Genomic DNA, 10,095 nt, shown 5'->3' on the forward strand with positions numbered 1-10,095 from the left:
TTAGCAATTAAACTTGGTTGGTGAATGATCACTTTAATAAGGTAGGGCTTAATCTTGCTACTTGAAGATTCTTGGGGTATACTTAGCAGTTTAGGGTCAAGCTTAGTTAAACTAAGTGGTAAGTCTATTTTGGGTGTTCCACTGAATTCTTTTTAATGTCTTAGTGAGAATTTATCAAGATTTCTAGTTGAATTTATTGGAGCGAGGGTTGTCTTTCCTCTCTTTTCTTCTATTTCTCTTATGCCTTTAAGGTGGGTTTGAACTACAAGTCATCTTAATAAATTTCCAAACATTCTGTAACAATTACAATGGCTTTTTATTGGTGTATAATTCTTTGTCTTAAAATTTGGGGCTTAAAAAGTGAGTGGTTCTCTCTGGGTAAAATTATCAAATATTAGGGCAGAGAGGTGTTTTGAACTACAACTCCTTTTTAACAGTGGGTTATTCTCTAAGACATATTTTTGCTGGCATTTAGATGTTATAACATGACTTTGTACAAATTTCTAGCTATTAATACTTATTAGTTATTATGCTATGATTTTCTAAAGTTTCTAGCCAAAGGGGTGCTTTCTACTACCACTATATTTGAAAAATATCAAACAACAAATTTCTAATTTTTCCTATCTTCTTCTTTGTGCAAGAGCAATCATTCTGAAGTTTGGTAACCTTTTGCTTAAGGGAAAGGTGGTAGGGATTATTTGGATTAAATGGCCTTTTTCATGAAGTATTGGCAATGGGTAGTATTTTGCAGCTTTCCAGTGGGTTTTGCATTTTTCTCTGGTGGCCTAGTTCATTATTAATCTAGTAAAATTTTCTTTGCCCATTATTGCACTATTTTTGGTTTGCTCATGATTTATTTGAAATATGGCTTAATACCAAGTTCAATTTGTTTATCCTACTTAAAATGATGGACTGAGGTGTTTATCATTTTTCCAGTGGTGTCTTAGTGGTTACAAGTCCACTGGATATTTATTAAGAATTTTGAAATTGTTTTCATAATTCTAATAAGTGTTTTTCTAGTTTGGTTAGTGCTTAATAAAACATTTCACTTTGAATCTGTTCTGGACTAGGGGTCCCTTTATTTTTCCTAAGTTCTCTGTTATTCAAGTAGACTAGGAAAAATAATTACATTCTTTGTTCCTTATTTTCTAATGCCCTTCTGATTTTCCTAAGTTTTGGGCAAAAATGACTTTTAATAGATAATCTTAGTTGAACTTTCAATACTAGGGTGCTCACTATTTTTAAACAGTGTCTAAATGGGGTTTGAACATCTACAATTTTTCTCAAGTTCAGAACAGAAGCATAACTAATTTTCTTTAATTTAATAAGGTTTTGGTCATTTTCCTTAATCAATTTCAAACTCTAAAATTTAAAACAGAAAGCATGGGGTTTTGTATTTTTACTTGATAGTACATAACATTTTGAATCCAGCAAAATTGGTTTGGTTAAATTTGGTTGAATATAACTCAAGATATAAATTTTCTAAGTTCTCTACTGAATTTAAAAAGGATAAATAGAAATGGATAAAGGAAATACAGTTTTGCGCTGGGGTCCCTGGCGAAAGTCCTTAAGTGAATTATAGCTAGGTCCCTGGTGCACTATTCACATGAGTCTACGGCTCTGCAGAAAACCCCCTAGGGTTCCTGGAAATTGAGCTCGCGGTCCTTCCCTAATGGAATAGTGGCCGTGGAGGAAAAAAGGGGTGGAGGGGCTTACCGGCGGCGAGACTGCTCCGGTGAGGTGGCCGAGGGTGTAGGGGAGGTTCTGAGGGTCAAGGCGATGTGCGGGTCGCCGTCGGGGATGGCCGGAGTTGGCCGGTCCACGTGCGCAGGCGGGGAAGCTCGTCGGCGGCGAGGAGTCCGGCCTGCTCACGGCGCGATAGTTCAATCAAACGGGTCAGAGGGCTTCACTGGGTGCTTGGGAAGACGTGAGTGCAAGGAATTGAAAAATGGCTTACTGGTTAGCTCGGTTCACGCGCGGAGGCGGGTGATCGAAGTCCGGCGAAGATGTTCTCAGGCCTCCGGTGAAGTTCTGCGGGGTCCGAGAGCTTGGGAAGCTTCACGGGCTATTGGCGAAGCTAACCGAGCGGCTGGCGCGGCTTGGAAGTGACCGGAGGGAGCTGGCCACGGTGGCCGAGGCTCAGATGGCTTAGCGGGCGGTGGCGCAGCGTGCTCGGGACGAATCCCGGTGATCCTTGGCTCGGGCAAGACTTGAGAGCGCGTGGGGAGGTACGGCCAGAGCCGGGGGCTGCTTTATAGGCACGTCACGATGCACGGGCGGTCGTGGACTGGCGAGCACGCGCGGGCGTGCACAGCAGAGCGCGGGTGCGCGAACGGGCGTGAACTGGTGTCAGCCACGGTCGAACACGTGGAACCGTTGCTTCTACTCGCGTTCTAACACCAATTGGGCGCAAATCTTCGCGAATTTGGGCAAGATCGCTGTGAAGGATTTGTTCCCCTAACTGTGCTTTGTCGTTTGTGTGTGGACGTCACGCGGTTTTAGGCTAGGGACAGGGAGTTGTAACGTCACCAAGTTGCCAGTGTCATATAGCCGGGTCCCGAGGTCAAACGGTGCCAAAACCGTGCCAAACGAATTTGGTTTGAGTTCAAATTTTTCCAGAGCGTGTTCAAGGAAATTTGGCACTACTTTGATATTTGGACTTTTTAGTTTCGAGTTTTGGAAAACAGGGAACACACCTGATCTTGAAAAAGGGTTCTGAAATTCAGAATTCAGAATTCTGAATTTCTCATAGGACCTTGGTTCAAGGGCTGTTTTGAGGATTTTGGAAAAACCAAATGGCAAAACCTTCCTACTATGCTTTGTTGGTCATTTAATGTATTAAAACTTTGTCATTGAGTTCTTACCAAAATTTTGTATTTTTCCCAAGCCTTTTCCTAATTTCCCTTTTTATGTGCTTAATGGCTCACTTAGGGTCAATTAGGGTTTGAGAGTTTTTCCTACTTTAAGATTCATGACATGATTAGGGAGAGTTTCTTAAGATGAAAATACTTACTTTAACCTTGATTATTAGTTTTTGATGTTCATGCCTCTTTGGTTCACATGTGACAATAGTTTAAGTTAGCTTAAGGAAGAAACCCTAGGTGACACTAGGGTGTCACATGAAACAACATAACTTATATTTTTCCTGGATTCATATCAGCATATTATTGGTTATCCCAAGGATTGGGGTGGGTTCTTCTTAGGATTATTTTTCTAGGATTTTCCTAAGTTTTCATTATTTTCATGAAATAAAATGTGGTGCATTTCTTTTGTACTAACAGAGGGCTTAACAAAATTTCCTAGTGAACTATGGTAATAAAGTAAGCTAGCAAAAATGTGGTTGCCCCCTGATTCTTATTTTAAACTCCCTTTTCCATTTTCTTTAATTTTGAATCAAAGTAAGTTTGAATGGTAAACCCTTCCCTAATCTGGTGTACTGAGGGGTTTATTATTTTTAAATAGGCTAGGTAGTGGTTAAGTACCTCTCTAATTTTTCTTAACCCCAGTCTAAGAGTGTAGCTATTTTTTCCTTCTTTATTTAGCTTTTGGTAAGTTTACTATTTAAATAAAAAATTTAAAATTTCCTGCAGTACTTAGGGTGTTTGGTATTTTTCCTAAGTAGTTCATATTATTCAGAACCTAGCAAAATTAGTTCGACTAAATTTGATTGGATAAAACTGAAGTTATGAATTTTTCAAGCTTTGTCTACATTTAAATGAATAATGTTTAAAAGGTTTAAGGAAAAACCAGTTTACACCGAGACCCCTGGGCTTTCCCTTAACTAAGTCTTTAAACCATACCCCTGCGGGACTATTCATATGAGTCACTGATTATTCAAACCCCCTTGGCTTCTTCTTCTTTTCCCCTGAGCTCCCTCCCCCTTTGAAACAGTAACCGCGGGGAATAAATAGGGTGGTTCGGCTTACCGGCGGCGAGGGAGGTCCGGCAAAGGGCGGGGTGAGATCCGGGAGGTCATGGCGGTCACGTCGAGGTGCGACTCGTCGACGGTGACGACCGGAATCGGTCGGGCTACGTGCGCAGGCGGTCGGGCTCATCGGCGGCGTACGCTACGGCATGCTCACGGCGGTATTGTTCAATCCAATGGCACAGGAAGCTTCACGGAGTGCTAAGGACGCTACCAGTGCAAGGAATCGAAGAAAGGCTCACCGTGGAGCTCGGTCTACGTGCGCCGGCGGTCGGGTGAAGTCCGGCGACGTTGATCCGGTGTCTCCGGTGAGGTAGAGTTTAATCCCCAGCTCTGGAAGCTTCACCGAGGTCCGTAGAGGCTATCCCGAGGTTCGGACGGGGTGGGGAATGGCTAGGTTGGCCGGTCTACTATGGGCGTGGCTTGCGCGGCCGCTGGCACCTTGCTCGCGGGGCAAACTCCGGCGAACTCGGGCTCGGGTTGGTTCAGCGACGCGCGGGGGTGTACGGTCCAGGCCAGGATGGATTTTATAGGTGCGGGCGCGGGCGTGGATGTGAGGTTGGCGCGGCGCGGGGTTGCGAGCGTGGGCAGAGCACCGGGGGCGTGCTCTGGCACGCCAGAACACGTCGAACACGTGGGCATTTGTTTCTGCCTCTGTTCAAGCGCCTGCAGGGATCACAAACGTGCGAATCTCGCCAAGGGTCTTGTGCAAATCTCTTCCTGGCACCTAGGGCTAGCTAGATTGTGTAAGTTCCAATGGGAGATATGCCCTAGCTTGTGAGATATGCGGGCGCCAAGTCAAGTCTGTCGACACCGTTCACCAGTGACAAAACTGATGTCAAACCGTGTCAAACGACCTCAGTTTGAATTCAAATTTTTCAGAGAGGTGCCTTGGATGATTTGGGTACTTTTTGCTATTTGGTCCAAGTGGTTTTGGTGCCAGCACAAAGCTGAACACCTTTGATCTTTGGTCCAGGGTGGTTTTTGGGACTTAGAGAAATTTTGATGGCTCTAGTATGCTTCCCTCTTGATGTACTAATTTGAGGTTGTTGTTGGGCCTTTTTGCAATATTTTTCTTACTAGATTTTGTAGCTTTACTAATACACTTCATCTTTAGTCAAGGTTCCTTTTTATGTTTTGATCATTTGCCCACATTTTTTTCCTTGTAATCCCATGGTTAAGGTTTAAGGGCTTAAAAGGATTTAGGGTTTTAGAATCTTATTTGTGGGTGAACATTGTATGAAGGGTAGAATTTCTTTCTTGTTGTGGTAAATTCTTATCTTAACCATGCCTCTAAACTTTGAGCTCCTTTACTTTCCTTTTTAGCATAAAGTTTGAGTAGGATACGATGTGCTTCTTTGGCCAGGGCTTAGGTAACACCAGGGGTGTTACACCTTGCAACTTAGTGCATCTGCCACCACGTTGGCCTTGCCTGGGTGATAATGAATTTCTAATTCATAATCCTTAATCAGCTCAAGCCATCTCCTCTGCCTCATATTTAATTCTGACTGGGTAAAAATGTACTTCAAGCTTTTATGATCTGTATAGATATGGCAGATATTTCCCAGCAGATAATGACGTTATATTTTAAGGGCATGAACCACAGCAGCTAATTCTAAGTCATGAGTTGGATAATGTTCCTCATGCCGGCGCAACTGTCTTGAAGCATACGCTATAACTCGTCCTTCTTGCATTAAGACACACCCGAGACCACTGCCTGATGCGTCACAATACACATCAAAAGTCTTTTCAATGTCCGGTTGAGCCAATACCAGAGCAATGGTCAATAATACCTTCAGTTGCTCGAAGGCTTCGTTGCATCTTGAGGACCAGTTAAATTTCATATCATTCTTCAATAGACTTGTGATTGGCTTCACAAGCTTAGAGAAATCTGGGATAAATCGGCGGTAATAGCTAGCCAGTCCAAGGAAACTTCGAACCTGATGCACAGTGGTTGGCGTTTTCCACTCTAGAATATCCTTGACTTTGCTGCAATCAATCGCAATCCCATTTGCAGATAGTACATGTCCCAGAAATTGGATTTCCTCCAGCTAAAACACGCACTTGCTGAATTTAGCATATAGTTGATGCTCCCTTAAGCGCGTTAATACGATCCGTAGATGCTGAGCATGCTCCTCTTCATTCTTTGAATAAATCAAGATATCATCAATGAAGACCACCACAAATTTGTCCAACTCGGGCATGAATACCGAGTTCATCAGATATGTGAAGTGGGCAGGAGCATTCGTTAATTCGAAAGACATAACCAAATATTCGAATAATCCGTACCGCGTAGTAAATGTGGTTTTGGGTATATCTTCGGGTCGGATACGGATCTGATGATAGCCCGACCTGAGGTCAATTTTGGAAAATACCCGAACTCCGGTAAGATGATCAAACAAGATATCAATCCGGGGAAGAGGGTACTTATTCTTGATTGTGACCTCATTAAGGGGTGTGTAATCCACGCACATCTGAAGCGTTTGATCCTTCTTCTTGACAAAAATTGTGGGACAACCCCAAGGTGATGAACTAGGTCGGATGAATCCCTTCTCCAGTAGATCTTGTAATTGAGTCTTGAGCTCTGCCAACTCATTTGGAGGCATTCGGTACGACCTTCTAGAAACAGGAGCCGTACCGATCTTCAGTCTAATCACAAACTCTACATCTCTTTCTGGAGGTAATCCAGGCAGATCCTCCGGAAAGACGTCCAAAAATTCACATACTACCTGAATATCTTGGATTTCCGATATGATAGCTTCATAAGCTGCGCCAAATGGTTTAGATGGAATAGCTACAGGGATGGACAAGAGAACCTCTTCATGGCCATAGCTCAACCTGATGGTTCTCAGATCAGTGTTGAGGATAGCTTTGTGATGGGCTAACCAATTCATGCCCAGAATTACATCTATATCTTGGCCTTTCAGAACAATCATGTTGGTGGGAAAGTTCCGTTCAGCCAATGTTACGGGCACATGGAAAGCCACTTCTTTAGCGAATATTTGTCCCCAAGGCGAATGAATAATAAACCCTTTCCTTGATTCAATGCAAGGAATGCAATATTTCTCCACAAATTTCTTGCTTATGAATGTATGTGAAGCACCAGAATCAAAGAGAATGGCTGCTGGGTGATTGGCCACAAGAAACGTACCCATCATAACCGGCTCTCCCTCCGGTGTAGTGTCCACTTGTGTGTACTATATTCGCCCAGTCTTCTTTATATTATTGCCTGCTGAATTATTTGTCATGTTTCCCTTGCCTTGATTTGAGCTCCCTGAGTTCTACTGGTTGTTGGACTTGTTCTGCCTCGGATATGGGCAGTCTTTGATAAAATGTCCAGCCTTCCCACAATTGAAGCAGCCCGTTGAGGAACTAGGGAGGGCAGGGAAACGAGCACCAGGGGCACTCGACTGATTTGTTGAAGTGGGGGTAGTGGCAGGGCGAATGAAGACTGGCTATTTAAATGGGTAAGAGGGTGGACGAGGTGAAGAACGGTTTTGATTGAAAGGTCAGATTACCAACCTTGGTCGCTTTTTAGGCCCTTGATTGGACCTGTCACCTCCGAATCCATTAGATTTTACTGGGCCTGTGTTCTTTGCTTCTACTGCCAGCGTTGTGCTGACAGCCCTGCTGTAGGAGAGATCTAGGCAGGTGGCCATCTTTCTTTGAAGTCGGCCGTTGAGGCCTCTCATGAAGCAATTCCTCTTTTTCAGGTCAGTATTAACTTGATCAATTGCATACTGGGATAAATGATTAAATTTGTTGAGATACTACATAACAGTATCTCCCCCTTGCTTGAGTCGCATGAATTCCTCCTGTTTCATGTGCAGCACTCCTTCTGGAATATAGTGCTCATGAACCGCTAATTTAAATTCATCCCATGTGACCTGATGTCCTGCAGGTTGAATGGCCACATAATTTCCCCACCAAGTACTGGCAGGGCCTCTTAACTGTTGAGCTACGAATAATGGCTTCTGGGTCTCGGTATAGCGGATGAGTCCAAATTTCTGCTCTATAACCCGTACCCATTCGTCGGCTTCCGGAGGGTCTTCGGCTTTAACGAAGAGTGGGGGACAGGTTTCAGAGAAGTTCAGGTATGAAGTCTCACGTGGTCCCTGCGGAGGAGCCCTTCCGCCTTGTTGTTGGAATTAGTTTCCCGCCATTTCACGAAGAAAGTGGGTATTGTCAGCGGTTGCATTGACCAAGGCAGCGAAAGCCTCGGCCAACGTTGGCGGTACAGGCGGTGGATTGGGCGTGTCTTCTCGACCACGGGAAGTACCGGCACCGTCATGTGCACGAGTCCTGGATGGCATCTGAGGCGAATAAATATTTGGGAAAATATAACATGCTGATACATACCATCATTTTACATTACCAAGATGTAATGATACAGACTCATATGTACAACATGACTTTATTACCTATTTTACATTAGTATTAGATCTAAACTATACTACTCTAGTTTTTATCGTCCTTGGTTGCTTCACTGTCTGTTGTAGGGGATCGTTCGTCCGTCAGGTTCATAGAAGGAGGGGGCTTAAAAAGGTCCAATTCCCCACCAAGTCCTTCACCGGCTGTTCCTGAGGGTCCAGCTCCCATTCCAACAGGGTCGTTAGGTACGTCTGGGTGCAGTCGCGAATACAGTACATGGACTTCCTCATGTAATGTATTGCAATACACCTGCAAGTTGTCAACGGCCGCACTAAGCTCGACCATGCGAGCATGAGCTTTGGCTTCCCGGTCCCAAGCAATGGAACGTGAATTGACAGCCCAATCGATTGCCAAATCCCGTTCAGCAAGCTCGTCTTGTAGATGCCTAACGTAAGCTCTTAACTCATTTATACGCTGACCATTTTCTACCCATACCCTGTTTCGGTGACGTAGCTCCGTGCGAAGCTGCTCCACTTGGGCTTCTAGGTCTCTGATGGGGTCGTTACTGCCGCTGTTGCTCTCCTCATGCCTTGGAGCCAGCTGATGCCGAGGTACGCCAATAGGTCCGGTGGACTTACGCACGGTTTTTCTCGTGCGCGGCGGCATATCTCCATAAGGGGAAAACTTTATTAGTATAGTTTTTAAACATGATGCATGCATAATTAAGGAATCAACCTTCCTTGATTCCCAACCTCCTATACATTGCACTCTATTACCTGGTCTTATAAGATGAGTAGTTCAAAAAGTAGTAAGGTAAGAATGAAAGAAATTTTCTTAGATAAGTATTTGAAAATTCTTTTTGAAATGCCTCATAATATCTGAAGAGATGGGCTTCGCTCCAATACCAGCTGTGATAGAACCACCCAAGTCATTAGGCCCACCTACAGTTGTCCTTGTCCATCGGACCTCAGACAATCCTCTAGATGCACCTGATCACTTGACAAGTTCGGTATCTGTATTCTTTACCTTTCCCAAGAGCGTTACACCCGTCTCACAGATATTACAACACATCGGAGGAACGAATAAGAGGAAGCAATTACAGTAACTTAATTTACATTCATAAGATATAGAAAGAGTGTTATTATTACAGTCCAGTAGTATATGAGTCCGGAAATATTATTATTACAAACACGGGAGGCAAAAACCCGTTTCGCTTAAAAGTATAAAGTTTTTAAAAGGAGGACAACATCATCCCGGGACTTCACTCTTGAGCTTCTTCCTTTGGCACCACCTTAGAGCAAAACAAACAAAAGTTTGCTGCTTCCTCACCTACAACAACATGAGTTCGAAAACCCTGAGTATGAAGTGTACTTTCATAAGTCTTACCCGTCAAAGTAAAAGACTCTCAAGGATATGCTGGCTTGAGGGAGTCAAGGTAAGGCTAAATCAAGAATCAAGACTCTGTTTGCAAAAATGCTTACTAATAGTGGATCCTTAAAAATCTAGTTTTATTAGCAAGTTAAGTCATTACCTGAATCTAGAGTTCTTTCTACCCTAGTTCAAGCGCTTGGCCTATACTAGCCATCTTTTTATCAACCCTTCTTGTTCACTGGAATGCTACGTGTAGGGCAGTGACCAAGTCTTCATGTCCGAGAAGTAACGGCGATCCGAATCGATTAATACCCAGCTAGGGATCTCCAATCACACGACATATGTATCACTTAACCCTTGCATATGTCAACTCGCCACCGAGGTTCTTAATACCAGATCAGGTTCACGCCAACCGAGAGCACAGATAC

This window comes from Zea mays, chromosome 3, assembly GCF_902167145.1.
Source record: "Zea mays cultivar B73 chromosome 3, Zm-B73-REFERENCE-NAM-5.0, whole genome shotgun sequence".
In the NCBI taxonomy this organism is placed as follows: domain Eukaryota; kingdom Viridiplantae; phylum Streptophyta; class Magnoliopsida; order Poales; family Poaceae; genus Zea; species Zea mays.